Source organism: Megalops cyprinoides, chromosome 15 (assembly GCF_013368585.1).
Source record: "Megalops cyprinoides isolate fMegCyp1 chromosome 15, fMegCyp1.pri, whole genome shotgun sequence".
In the NCBI taxonomy this organism is placed as follows: domain Eukaryota; kingdom Metazoa; phylum Chordata; class Actinopteri; order Elopiformes; family Megalopidae; genus Megalops; species Megalops cyprinoides.
This window is the reverse complement of record NC_050597.1, coordinates 23,068,540-23,083,056: the sequence shown is the minus strand read 5'-3', so window position 1 is coordinate 23,083,056 and position 14,517 is coordinate 23,068,540. Positions and strand designations below refer to the sequence as shown.

At 50.0% G+C, this 14,517-nt stretch overlaps 1 protein-coding gene across 4 annotated transcripts in view; it reads left to right on the top strand.

The window, feature by feature from the left end:
- Positions 1-394: 394 nt before the first annotated feature.
- Positions 395-14,517, top strand: part of ppm1ba (protein phosphatase, Mg2+/Mn2+ dependent, 1Ba) — a 46,874-nt gene continuing 32,751 nt past the window's right edge. For 3 of the 4 annotated variants that reach the window (XM_036546515.1, XM_036546516.1, XM_036546513.1), the window contains exon 1: positions 395-784. The gene's annotated coding sequence lies outside the window, so the exon portion shown is untranslated. The remainder of the gene's footprint in view (positions 785-14,517) is intronic. The other variant, XM_036546514.1, reaches the window with a different exon arrangement.

Here is a 14,517-nt window from a genome sequence, read left to right as displayed (position 1 = left end):
CTGTGGGACAGTTTAATAGTTTTATAGATTTATCTTATTTTTTGGGAAGGGTAACCTGACCCAAGATCGGCTTTTGGGGCAGAAAGTGATGAGAACGTTCTCGGATATTCTCGCACATCTACACCAATGGTTTGGCAGAACACAGCCGTACTGCATACGTCACATGAGACCAAACCGACACCGTCGCTTCCAAGCATCTGACAGTTATTTGACACTACGTCGACCAATCACAGGAGCGCCATAATATTTCTGTCCAATTGCCTTTACGCGGAGGATGCCCCGAAAAGTGTTTTAACTGTCAGTTGTAACGTCCAATCATCGATTTTCTGTTTAGAAGTGTGTGACCAATGGCTGGTAAGAATAGAAAGAGCGATCCCTCCTCTTGATCTGGACATTGAGCTGAGGGAGAACTGTAGCCCTTCAATGGAGGAAAGAACGTCATCTGCTCTTAACAACTAGCTGGCTAGCTGGGTAGCTAAATTCAACTTTATGTTTATGTTTGTTTTTTGTTTTGTCTTCATCCTCAAGCATCTTACTGTTAGTAGTCATTCGATGCGAGAGGCCAGCCGCTTGGGTGTCAAACATGTATAAAAATTCCCATAACCAGAGCAGAGAACTGCTAAAAAGGGTATCGGTCGTGTGAAATTCAATTCTGGCTGCCTTTTATCGAGCACAGTGAAAACAAACACAAAACAACGCCAAATTAGCTGTCTATATTGAGAAAATTAGCTACCCGCCAGTCTGGAGTGGAGCTTGGCGGTGCATTCGTTTCACCCCTGAAAACGTAAGTAGCTAACGTTAGCTTATTGAAATGTTGTGGTGTTTTCGAGCCAGCGAGTAAGCTGATGATGCATTTGTGGATGGTGGCTTGCTAGCTAGTATTATTTTGAAATGACCTGCCAAGATAATGTTAGCATACATAGCTAGCTGTGTGTGCCTTGCCTGGTAGCTATCGATAGCTAACTAGCAGGACAACATGAAACTTCACGAGCTAGCTAGCAAGCACTACTTGCAGACGTGTTTATTTTAGCTAGCGAGCTAGCTATGGCCATTTTAACTAGCAAGGTAGGCTACTTCCATTTATTATTCAATTTGGAATAGACAGCATCTACTTTGCTTTTGAAATCAATTGTTTTGCCCAATTGCCTGGTTAGGTATTGCTTTCGTGGATCTGAATTAATCCATGAAAGCAATCAGCACACATGTTAGAGAATCCAGTTGGTTTTGGCGTGATGTTAGCTAGCTGGCTAGCTGTGTACGTTACGTAATATTCTATTGTTTGTATATAGATATCTACTGATTATCATAGCTTCCCATTAATTACACATTGTTGCAGTCTTTGCTTGTTTGTTATCTAGCGATGTTGATCATAACATGATCCTTTTGCAATGGGCGAGTGCGCCTGTCTTGCTAGCTAGCGGACTAGCTAGTTGGCTAACAGTGTTCAAGCATTCGCCCGTCGCTCGAGTATATTGTTTTTTCGGGCTCTCCACCAGGTAGCTAGCACGTTAGCTACCTAAATTTGGATCGCCCCAGGGCCGCTGTGCACAAGGGAATTGTTCGGTGTCAACGAAGAAAAAACGTCTCATGCAGTAATAACACGACACGTTGGCCGAATCCATGCCTTTCCAAGGAGTCTCGACGCGGCCCCCTCCCCGCTGTCTATATTTAAACTTTCAAGGTTTAAGCATCTGCCACGGCCTGGGTTGGTGCGCAGCGACTCTCATAGTTATTTCGTTATTCATCGTTTGGTTTGTTTATGGAAATGACAGCCACTATGCCAATATAACAGCTAGCAGGCCTCATACAATGATTCAACTGGCTGGTAATGTTTGTAGATAGATGATACAAAACGATACATTGCTAAGTTAGCTAGCTGTTGTATTCCAAGAAGGATTGTTGATGAAGTGTTTTAGCTCCGTTTATTCTTCTCCAACGTCCGAGGCTTGGAATAGCATGATTCAAAGTTGTGTATTCAGAGCTCATGGCTACCTTTCAAAGTTGTAAACAAACATGAGTAATCATACCGCTGGAGAGGGGAATCTCAGATCGCGTTTGTTCGGAAAGGAATAATGACGCCTTCCCCTGAAATTTGCGGCCGACACTGCCGTGTCTGCCTGGTGAAGTGGGGGTTTTGGTTCAAAGGTACTGCGTTACTCAGTTGTGTGGTATGGTCGTATGTGACATTCATTATTGCTTAAGCATAACGTTATTGCTTTCGGCAACGTGGTGTTATGAACAATCATGACTGCTAGTGTCAAGGACTGTGATTTATTTTATGGATGTTATGTGTACATTATGTTTGCTATTTTATAATTTTGGAGATCAATTAGTTGGCAGTGGTTTAGTACTTATTTATTTTTTATTATTTCTCTGCCTAAAGTTCCCAAATGCCACTCTGGACTTGCCTCTTGGCTTTCAGGACTTATAACGTGACATTAAGTGAGTGATGCTCTCAGTGTGTGATGAGTCCGGCCCTGTCTTCTACTGACTCCAGTAGCATTCAGTGCTGTCATGTGCACTAAGACTAAGTTGGTTTCAAGTGGTAATTTTGTGTGTGGGACCTGTTAGGTCAAGCTTAATTGGCTGGTAACAGTTGGCTTGGGTGTGTCTTTTACTGGAAGCCAGGGCTGTGTTTAAATGGTGAAGGGTTTTCATGGGACTGAGGTTTTCTGCGGTGGACACTTTCTGATGCATGCAAGTGGTGTTGGATGGGAGGAGAAGGAAAGAGATGCCCAACAGCTACATTTTACCTAACCATTCAGCCTGGGTGAAAGAGCAAGCTGAATCGGTGTTCAGGAAGCAATGTCGTATTGGAAGATGTTGAAGGTCTTTTTTTTTATTTTGTTATACTGAAAGGGGGCACAGAAGCAGATAGCAAAGGGAAGAAGCAGCATGTGAAAAATATTAAGTGACTAACGAATTGTAGGCTGTAAAAGACTGCAAAACTGAGCCCAAGCGGATCCTGTGTGGCATTCTGATTCTCGCCAGTTACATTTGCAGTTTTGTCCCGATAACCTGTGACGCCGGGCTTGTCGTTTAAGTTTGCCTCCTCCAGCGAGCGACTTCATTTGAAGCGGCTTGCCTCCGAAGCCGTTTCGCTTTGACTGAACCCCTCTGACATCCTGAAGCGCAGGGGCCTGCCTTAACGGCGCCTGCCGCGCCGCCTCCGCAGCGAGTTGCGCAACGTCGCAGACGTCTGCAACAGGGAAGCGCTCGCAACGCTGTGCCCGTTGAAGGCAGAGTTCGCGTGCTGTGGAGGATGGGAGGTGGGGGGAGGGGGGAGGGGGGAGGGGGGGGGCTGATGCGAGACACTTCTCCTCCATCTTCTGCTTGAAGCGTGCGGCTCAAGAGGTCAGAGGTTGTGCCCCCGCCGTCCCCCCCTGCAGGTGTAGTCACGGCTTAGTGGGTCCCTCCAACGCTGTGACGTCTCGTTTTTTGAGGACTTGCCACAGGAAGCAGCATCTCGTCATCTTCTCTGGTGGATTTAAATGGAAAGTTGTCGACTAGTGTAAAAGTGTACGCTGCCACTTAATGTGGGGGAGTTCGGATCACAAAATGTGTCATTTTCCACCACAGCAGAGTGTAGAAATCTTAGCCCCCCTACATTGTTTTGTCATGTTTGTGAAGAACGGGTAGACTATAAAAACAAAGTGAAGAAAATCATTGCATTAACCATTCATCCGGTATGCGGGCGCCGCTATTCTGGTAGATGACATAGCCCGCATATGCGTTTTGACTGGATTAATAAAATGCCCTTAAACGGAGAGGCTTATTGTTGTATGTGCACAGCTTATGTCTAATTTAAGGTCGAATGCAGTTTCAGCGCCGCGGTAAAAGGATTATGGGGGGGGTTGTGTAGATGAGAGTATTTTCATTTTAGCTGCTCTTCAAAAATAGCGGAGAGGAGGAAGCCTGCAGGAGCCGGTCAGGCCCAGTCTGAGTTGAGTTTCGGGGGGCGTGTCTCTCGTGAGCTGGTCTTTGGCCTCTTCTCCTTGAATGACATGGTAGGGAGCCCCTCAGAGAGTTATAATGGATCAGAAGCGGCTGTTGAAACCTCGTTGGGTCTCTGTTGTTCACCCCCCCCCCCCCCCCTTTTTTCCCTTGCACCTGCAAAACGTTCCCCCCCATGCTCTGCGGAACGTCAGGATGTTTAATCTGAAAGGGAGAGGGGGGGGGGGAGATAAAGGGCGGAAGAGAGGAAAGGGGCCAGGCGCTGTCAGGCCCGGCTGAACGGAACCAGGTCCACCCCCCACCCCCAGGCGGCTCGCGCCTTTCTTCAGCGACTCTCCTGGAGTTTGCTGACTCTGCAGATGAGGCCGGAGGCCGTGTGCCACTCGCGACACGCGCGGGATCGCTGGGGGCGACGGGGGGGGGGGGGGGGGGTTGAGGAGTCAGCGCTCTGATCGCCGTCAGGAACGATTAGCAATGTTTTTTTTGTTTGGCAGCTTGTTTGGGGAAACGGTACGAGTCCGTTAGGTTGGTAGTAGAGGACTTTGCTCATAGGTAGCCTAGGCCTGCCAGAGGCCGCCGATTGCACATGTAGGAGTACTCCACTCTAAAAATGGGCCTCTCCTCAGAGAGGCGTGTGGACACGTCCTTTATTTAATTCTGAAAGCCATCCATTGCTGTGTGACTGGCGTATCGCGCGCCGTTAATGTCTGCAGTTCAGACTTAATGACTTCGATTCGCCCGTGATAATTGAAAGCGAAATTAATTAAAAGCCCTGCTCTCATCTGTGGCTCTCAATCAAAGGTGAGGAGCGTTGTCGGGGGGCAGACCGCACACGTCCGCCGTTTCCGTTCCCCCCGCCCTCCTCTCTTTGGTTACTCTGGCGCTTCTCTTGCTTTGGGTCTGAAGCCGTTCTCTCTCCGACACGGTGCCTTTCTTTTCGTCCTTGAGGATTCCTCCCTGATGTCTCCTGCCGCCCTCCTTTCTCCCTGCCCCGTCGTGACTGCGCAGAAGATCTGATGTGGCGCGGCGTGCTCCGCGCTCCTCGTTCCCCTCTTCCGCTCACACGTAACCAGGAGCGCCTAAACGGGGCCGTGCTAAAAATGTGCTATCCGCTTAGAGCCAACCGGAGCTCAGGAGCGGTCGAAAGCGGGTCAGTCCGGGTACGCACGGCTGCCTAGTGTTGGATGTGGCCAGGTCATGGTTGCACTGTGTTTGGTAGAAGTGAGTGTGTTTTGGAATGGATGAAGGAGCAAGTACCCCAATACAGTGCAAGGTAAATTGCCCTTGCTCCCGCAAAGGTTGCATCGCATTACATTATTGGCATTTAGCAGATGCTCTTATCCAGAACAACGTCCATCAATGGCAGGTTTTTACAATGTTATCCATATATACAGCTGGATATTTACGGAGGCATTTGTGAGTTAAGTACCTTGCCCAAGGGTACAGCAGCAGTGCCCCCTGTGGGGAATTGAACCGGCAACCTTTCGGTGACGAGTCCGGCTCCTTAACCTATGCTATTCTGCCGCCCACAAACAGAATTGATCTTTTAAAGTAAACCTTTACAACAAGTCCATCCAGATGGAGACATCACTGAGTAGAAAATGGAGGGAGAGTTTTGATTTTCATTTTATTCTGTCAGGGGTCTTGTGTCTTGTGCGCTTAGCCTGCTTGCTAGCTTAAAGTGAATACATTTGTCAATACAGAGGAAAAGAGAGCAACCCTTCAGACCAAACAGTGCTGGAGAATATGCTGAAGTCTGTCAGGTTGGACTGTTTTCCACCTGGGTGTCTAGCTAGCTAACTATTACTACATGATCTGGTGCTTTGTCTTGCAGTTGCAGTGGTGATTTGCATTTGTGATGGATGTTTATCATAAACAGAGAAAGTAGAACGGTGTAGAAAAGGTGGACATCTGATGTCCTTCTAAAAGTAACACAAGGAAATGGAGTTGGTTTTATAGAGTTTCACGTGTTTGCTGGGACCGTCTACCCAGCAAACGGAAACAAGCCTTCAGAACATTCCTGGAAGCTGCCTGTGATCTGAAAAGTCCCTCATCGGGGATGAGGAGGGTAGGGGACGGCTCTGTGCTCTGCAGGCTTTGCGTGTAGCCGCGGGGAGTTGTGGGAAAAGCGCCTGCCCACGTGACATTTGACCTACCTGCAAAAGTGTTGAATCAGATAACCGCTGCCTTTGTTATCTGTACGGCAGGGGCATGTTTTCCTCATAACGTTCTGTGGGCGGTCTTATGACCAGGTGGCCCCGGGCCACCGAACCGTTGGTTCACAGCTCAGGGGCTACGGGGGGGGGATTGTGGGATAGGTGTTTCATCAAAACATTCTGCAGCACTTTAGCTTTCATTTGATTCTCAGTTTCATCAGGCTACGTGCATGCATAGAGCATTTAGGCTGTTATCAATGTGTTATCAATGCTTGGTCACAGTGACAGTGTTTTTCAAACAGCTGCAGCGGCGTTGTTTTTGGTGGTGCGTCTGTGGCCATGGCCGTCATGGTATTGACCTGAGAGAAGACCCTGGTGTTCATTCCGAACCTGACCCGCCGCCTGACATACCTGGTCTGATTGGAAACGGGCTGATCTGATCCGTTGGCGGGCAGCTCCCAAAGCCTTCGCCTCACGGCTCCGTTTTAGCCGTGCAGCCTCTGCCCGTCAGCACACTGCGGTTGTGTGCTGTGTCGGTGGTGTTCGGCCTCCCCGTGGGAGTACACATGAAATGTGATGACAGAGTGTTGAGAAGGAAGGTGTTTCTCCATCTGCGATAAAACTGGGCCGCAAACGGCGCCATTCAGTATCAGACATGTAATATTGTTATCTTAATATCTTAGTGGATAACATAGCGTCTATGACTCGTACAGCTGGCATTAGGCTGTATTTTCTGAGTGTCACCACGTTGCAACCTCTTGGTTGTATGATCAATGCCCTAATGCTCAATAATGTCTCACAGCTGCCCAGTGTTATATGATTTGGAAATGTGCTGTTTGGTTAAAACGCACTGGAGCAGAGGTATCTGAATAAACCGATATTTCGAGTGGGATGGCTAACAGATCTACTGTATTTCTGCGGGAAGCTCTCAACATGCATGACTCTTTATCTGGGTCTAAACAATGCTGACTTTATGGTTAGGGGCCTTCGCTGGAGTGCGGCTGGTCATGCACAAACGTTTCCCCTTTTTGTATGAAGTCACCGAAAGGTCAGTATCTGTAGTATTGTTCTTCAAACAACCGCACGTTGAGGTGATCGACCGGCTGCATCGGGCCCGCGGCAGTAAAGGTCGCAGGGTGAAGTGGCCATAGGATATCAGGCTGCTAGACTCAGGCTTCTATTTCTGTGAGGACGCCGGGAGCATCACTCGTGGGTAAGGTGTCAGAGATACGCAGAGCGGATGCCTGTTCTTCCTCTCCCTCCTGCTCCTGGATTTTCACCGGACACTAGGCTCACGGAGCTGTAGGCTGGTACTCCTAGTACTGGACATGTGTTTGGTGAGCAGTTAGATGGAGGTCAAGGTTGGGGAGGCTAACAGACCCTGAATGGCCAGTTATTTGCTGTATCCACTGTTGTACTGAGAGCAAGCCAGTCCATGATACTTCAGAAGAACTGTTGAATTTCCAGTATTTCAGCTGTGTGATTTTGAGATTCAACACCCCCCCCCCGTCTCCTAGTTCAGACTGGCGTTGGCAAACTGAGTGTTGACGTGCAGGCTTAGAATAACTCGGTGATAAGTGTGTCGAGCGCTGGGTCACCCATAACTCAGAGGCGGGCGGGGTGCACGCACACACCTGTGTGTTTGTGTGTGCGTGTGTGTGTGTGTATATAAGTCCAGAGGAGGTGATTCCACCCTTTCACTGTGGGAAGCATATTGGCATTGCAGTCATTTGTTAAATTGCCTGAGACCCCAGCGGCACATGAACGCCTGTGTGTTCCCCTACAGGTGGGAGACCCAGACAAAGCAGGCGCCGCGCTCCCGCTCACCTTAACGCTCGGCCCGGAATAGCGTGCAGATCAGTGTCACCTTGGAGCCGTGACGGAGTGAAGCACGCGGTCAAGTGCGGGAAAGCCGCCGGGGGGGCGCGTCCAGCGTGAGGGAGTGAAAGGGGTCGAGAGAGGTCAGGGGGGTGCGGCTGAAGGTTTGACTGGTCCACACACTGAGCAAAAATCTTTTGTTAGGACCTCAGTCCTCTTGGTTCTCTTGGTTTTGTCTTTGTGTATTGTGCGCATGAGAAACCCAGTTCAGCCTGGGACCAGAGCAAAATGACAAATACAACGTCAACTGACTTTATTTAACATACTGCGTTTTACAACTACAAGGTTGTCACAGAGCGCTGTACAGAGCTTTTCCAGAAGGAATCAGAAAAACAGAAAAACCCACGGTCCAGACTGGGGGGAAACCGAAGGCGATCCTCTGACCCTGAGTGCGGGTTCAGAGCGTGTCCTGTTTGTGTCCGTTTCTCGCTCCCGCCCTGAGCCCGGTCCGCAGAGAGCGGGCTCCCCTGCAGAGTGGGGCAGAGTGATAGGAGCACGTGCGGCAGGACTGTAAACAAGGGCACGGCTTTGTTTAGCGGCCTGGCGCAACATCGGCCGCTCTGTCTGCTCGCGAAACGCCGCTGCTGGTTAAAGAACCTAGGCTAACTTAAGAGCTCCATTAAGCTGTGCGTCTCTGCCGTTCCTGTCAGCGCTACTTTAAGGAATTTCCCACATTCGGTCAGAAGGGGTTATTTTTCATTAAGCGGTTATAGCTAGCGTTAGGCACTGAAGATTCAGCATAACTTGCTGTGTCATATGCCCAACTCCTGTCACTGCAGCGGTCTTCATTCGACTGTGTAATACCGGTGTCGGCTCCGGGTCAAACCCTGCACTGAGCTGTGGCCCCTTTTTACATATCCGATATATTTTATATTCCGTAACAGCTGGCTAGCTAGCTAATAAGCGTTAGCAAGTAAGTGGCGCGCAAACTCATAAGACCTGACTTGTACGCCAAGTGAGTACAGCATGTGGCCTGGCTTGGTACCGGCCCGCTTTGACACATACAGAACCATCAGAATTTTTAACAGCCCTCCCATCGCACTCAGAATGCAGATACTGGGGCTCAGTGTGAAAGTAGAGCAAAATGGAAGTGTTCTAATTCTAGCCCTCTCCCAGAGAGGTAGATTGGCACACAAATTATGCAGCAAACACATTCTGGACAGTAAAGCACCAGTCTGCTCGACTAGTGGTAGTTAAAGTCCTACCAAAAAAACATCCATCAGGGCCCCATCTATGGAACACACTCCACTCTCCCCAGCGCTGAAGAGTCACCGGTAAATGTGAACTTTTGTGTTGGTAATAATAGGTACTCCAAAGGGCCTTTGACGGCGTAATCTGAATTTTATTCACACTGTTCGGCGATTAATAAAACATGCGCGGGTATTTGTAACCGCACACTAGCTCACAATTCCTAATGTTTATCCCCGGCCACTCAGGTGGTAATGTGAGCCGGCGGCATTGTGCTCCCCCCCCCCCCCCCCCGCACGCGTGAAAAAGCACACAGACCTCTCGCTGCGCCGTTCAGGGTGGCGTATTTCCATTTCGGGAACAGGCTCGAGGCAGGAACCACGGCGTATCTGGGACGGCACATCTAATAACTTGTTGTGATGGGTAACATCATCGGTAGCATGTGCTCCCTTTGGTAAATTCAGTTTAAAATAGCCGCCGCGTTCCTGTTTGAGGAGGGAAAGGGGGAACGCAGGCGGCTAAATTGAGGAAGAAAATGATGAGTGTGAGCCGGTTGCGGCGTGGGTGCGTCGGTGATCGGCCGTCTCCGATCGAAAGCCGCTGGAAGTGTTCTTTCTTGAGCGGGCCCTCAGAGAGTCGGGAATGGTGTGTTTCAGTGGTGTGGCGGACATTGTGAAAGTGGTGAAACGGCGTGTGAATGAAGCTGCAGATTCTTCCACTCGGAGTGCGCGGGAGGCAGCAGGGACTGTGTGTCCTTTGAGGGACCGTCTCTAATAAATACAGCGTGTGCTCTGCGGAGGGCAGTGACACAGAGTCAGCTCGCCACACAGCCTTGGGTTTTCGTCAGGCCGCTCTCTCACAGATCAGCAGGAACTCGAAAGGAAGGCTGTGTCGTTAAATACTCCTTACAGTCAATGGTGTACGATGTAGCCAACCAGAAATGTGATCAAGGCATACTGTAAATATATGCTTATTTTCTCCTAAAGGTGTTTTTGTTGAATGTGTGTGTTCTGTGCAGAATGCTTCTAAATGCCTCATAGAACACCCCCCCCCCCAAAAAAAATGTTGTGGATTTAATTTAACATGTATCATGACATTGAAAATATTCAATACAACAGCACACACCTTCCAGCCCTTGAACTTTACCAGTTTGGACCCATTAAAAATCATAGTGTTATTATTGATAACCTTGGCTGATTATTGCTAATACGAAAGGTTGTCGCAGCCTTAGAATCTATGTCTAGGGCAGCAAACGGATAGCATTTAAACAATGTGAAAACCAAACCAGTTTCTCACACCCGTTTTCCCCCCTATCCTTTTTTTACAGTAGAGGGATACAGTGAAAGGCAGTGGGCCAGAATGCAAGTGTCATAAGCGAAAAGACTGTGACTGTGAGCCGGACCAAGACAAATAGATTTCAGTTCTGTCTGCCAGCGAGAAAGCCCCTTGGGTGTCCTGTCAGGCCTGGGGGATTGTTGCCACGCCCCTTCTCTCTGATAGGCCATTTCTCTCCTCCACCCTGCCCAATCCCGTCTTCCCCTGCAAGTCACATGCCTCTTTTTCCGCGGTCACGCCAGAACCAGATTGGCAGGTAACGCTCCGCCCAGTTACCCAGCGTGTCCGTCTGCGCTGACATTCTGTGTCTTGCGCCCAGCTTATCCATTGAAAGAATTGACGAAGCATCGGTAGCATTTACGCTACCTGCACGCGGTGACACTTACGCTACATTTATTCTTCGTCTTGTCCCCTGTAGCGATACAGGTGTGTGATAGATACAGCTGCCGTCGGGTCAGCCCTGCCCTACCCCCCCCCTCACGAGCAGCGTCCCTCTCCACCAGCGCAGGCTAATTTTAGCCTGGGTGTCGCCAATAATGTGGACCACGTGTGCTCGGTACTTAATGTAGCAGGGGGGCTACACCCAATGTTCCCGGTGCCTCCGCTAACATGACAATGAGCTCATCCGCTTCCTCTGGGCTTCAAAGCGAGCCTCGCTGTGTCCGCCGCGTTGAAGCACGCTGCAGGTTTTGTTTTTGCTTGGCCTTTGTTGGTCTGTTTTTCTTTTGCCCCCCCCCCCCCCCCCTCCCGGTCAGTGGCATGCTGCTTGTATGAGGAGATGTAGGTTCATGATAGTTCTGACAGGACAGGGGGTGGGGTGGGGGGGGGCGTCGGGCTGTGGGTTAGCGAGCAGTGATTGGTCCCGGCACGGGTCCCATCGGGGCAAAGTCGCATAGGCCGAGGCCTCTCCAAAGAGGATTATTATTTTTCCTGTTACAAGTGTTGATTTTTCCTTTTTGAACTCGGACGACATTCCAGCCGAATGTGGCAATGGCGGCCAGCTGAAGCGCTTCCAGATTTCGGTATGGGAGAGAGACTGGACCCGGGCAAGCCTGGGAAAACCGCGGCCCCAGCAGCGCGCGTGTGTGTGTGTGTGTGTGTGCGCGCGCATTTCACTGCGACCAGTCTGGGGGTTGAAGCTGAAGCTATCACTCTCGCAGTTTCTCAGTGGAACAGTCCCGCAGTTTCCCCTGGTCTCCGCATCACATTTCCCGGTGATTGGCTCACTCTCGGGTCTCTCTGTGCGTCTGTGCCAGGCGTGGGCGTGGCCCGGGCAGGGTCAGGTGTCACGGCGGGAGGGCGGGGCTCCCCTGCGGGCAGGATTCGGGGCTTTTCTGCGCGGCCAGTAACCCCGGCCAGCCCAGCGTCTGGCTCGGGCGTATGAACGCAGCGCACTCCTCCAGCCGGGCCCGGAAGGCTCTGGGAAAGCGCGTCACCCTGCATCATCAGAAAACGCACAACGGTCCCTCTGTGTGTAGCGTGCTACGCTGAGAGAGCCAGAGAGAGAGAGAGAGACAGACGGAGCGCGCGCGTGTGGCCTCGCGGCTCTGCGGCGCACAAAGGGTTAGCGAGCGTGACTTCTAAAGACGAGATTAAGAGCGCGCAGCCTGGCGCTGCCAGTTGAGTCAGCACTGTGGTCTCTGCCTGTGCCAGAGCTTGTAACGGTACGCGGAAACTCGGCGCAGGCTGTGCGTGCGACGGACGTGCCCCCTGAAAGGTCACGCTCGCGCAGGTCCGTCAGGCGCGGAGCAGGGCTTCTCGCTCCCCCACGCGGAAAAAAAAGAGGGGGGGAAACGAGGAGAGAGTCACCCGAAATCTCCCGCTCCCAGCTGTAGAAGCTGCTTTTCTCTCTCTCTCTCTCTCTTTCTCTCTCTCTCTCTCTCTCTCTCTCTCTCTCTGCCTGCCTCGTCTGGTGTCAGAAACGGGCGAACAAGCCCGTGTGTTTGGGCGGTTCCTGCAGTGGAGCTGACAGCCGCGGTGGGGGGGGCAGGAAAACAGGAGCTTGTGGCCTAACTGCTGCTCGCTTGCCCAAGAAGCACAGAGCCTGTGCCTGGTGACTTTCCGTTGCCATGGGCTCTCGCAGTGAAGCGGCACTTTAATGACGGCGCTGCTCCAGCCATTCTATTCAGTAATCATTCCTCAAGTCTTCATCGATCCAGCCTCTATTCTAGTTTCATTAATCTTATCCTGTGTCTAATTCATAATTTCATAGCTGTTTGTTTTTACTTCAGATAGAGTACAGTGCTGTTTGCTTTGTGGCTACATTAAAAACCTCTTTGTGTATTTTTCTATAGTCAGACACTGCATTGTGCTTGTGTGCTTTATGTATGTATACCATGTTTTTGATTTGACACACCTCTGTTCAAGGAAGTTTGGACACTCGGCAGGTTCTGTTGCCTTTAAGTTGTGTGAATTCAAGCAGATTGGTGGACCGCAGGACCGGCCAGTCACCCTTCACGGTGTCATTAGCCCTAACCGTCCCTGCGTGGATGGCCGAGTGGACATTTTGGCTGTTTGGTGTGTTTCAACCTGGGAAGGAAGTCTTAACCACAAAGACATTGTCATTTCAACACTCAGTTTTTTTCCTCCACGATCATTCATGCGCGTGTTCAAATCCTCCCTGCTTCACAGTCCCCCAGATGATCTTCTTTTATGAATTTGAAGGTGGAAGTTGGAGGTTTGAGGTTTTTCTCCAAATTTCTCCACCCCCAAGCTCTCTCACAAGGGAAGGATAGTGAAACAAAAATGATTTGTGAGTGTTTTTCTTGTGTAGCTTGTGTTCCAACCCTCGGGCAGCTTTTGTATTTTGTTTTGTTTGATCACATTTAGAGACAGTGTGCCTGCAGGCTGACCTCTGACCTCAGGGTGTCGAACTTTATTCTTTGGTCTTGCTGTGTCCTAGGGTGTTTCAGCTTTACATCCCAACGGAAAGCACTTTGACTAGACTTTATACGAGGGAGCGATACGATTTCTCGCACCATCTCTAAGACAGGAGTAGAAACATCTCCTTGCTGTCACCTTCAAAATTACAGGTTTCCAATATATTTTTCTGCTGTTGAAAGCCCGTTTCTGCAATGCCTAAAAAGACACACTGTACCCTGTTGTCACTCTCTCTGACACTAGCAAGCTCCTTCACTCCGTTCAATTCCGTTCTCTGTGCTCCCTAAGATACCTATCCCTTTCAGAGTCAGCTTTGGGCATTTTGGGTTTTGAGAACGAGTGGAAAGGAGAAGATGAAGATAATAACATCTTTTTTAAGTGTCATGCTTATCCCTTCTTCAGCTCTCATGGTCCTTCAAAGATGCCAGGAGTCCTGAAAGTGCTATCCCTTCTTCCTGTTTAGATTTACGGCAGCTTTCTTCTCGCAGGCTTCTCGGCTAAAATATATGATATATATATATATATACACACACACACACACACACACACACACACACAAATATACATAGGACTTCCCATTTAGGTTGCTGTAGCTTCCTTCTCCCTGGTGTCTCAGTTTAAACTCCACATAGTCTTCAGTGCGTAGACTTCTCCTTCTCGCTGGCGTCCTGGCTTGAACCCCACACAGGCTTCAGTATTTACACATAGGAAGACGTGGGAACACAGCACTGGCTTCCTGGTGAGTCTCTCAGTCTCTCCTGCCGCAGCGTGCCTGTTGACTTTAAAGGCACCCGGTGGGCCTCGCACCAAGCCGTCTGAGTGACGCATCGCGGCTCTACGTGCCTACCGAGAGGCTGTGTTCCTTTGACACCGGCCAACTGTCTGTGCTGAAAGCTAATCCCAGCTCCGTAGGGGATGGCGCTGTCAGTATTTTGGCCCTGGGACTTGGGAATTCATCGCCTCAACTTATCTGGGGCTGTGAGAACGCTGTCACTTTTCAGCTCTTCTCTGAAGACTCATCTGTTGAGTGTGCGGGCTCTGGCAGTAGGGGGTTCTGTCTGTCTTTCCTGTTTATTTGTATTGGAAAGGACTGGGTATAAACAGCACTTCTGGAGGATAAATATGA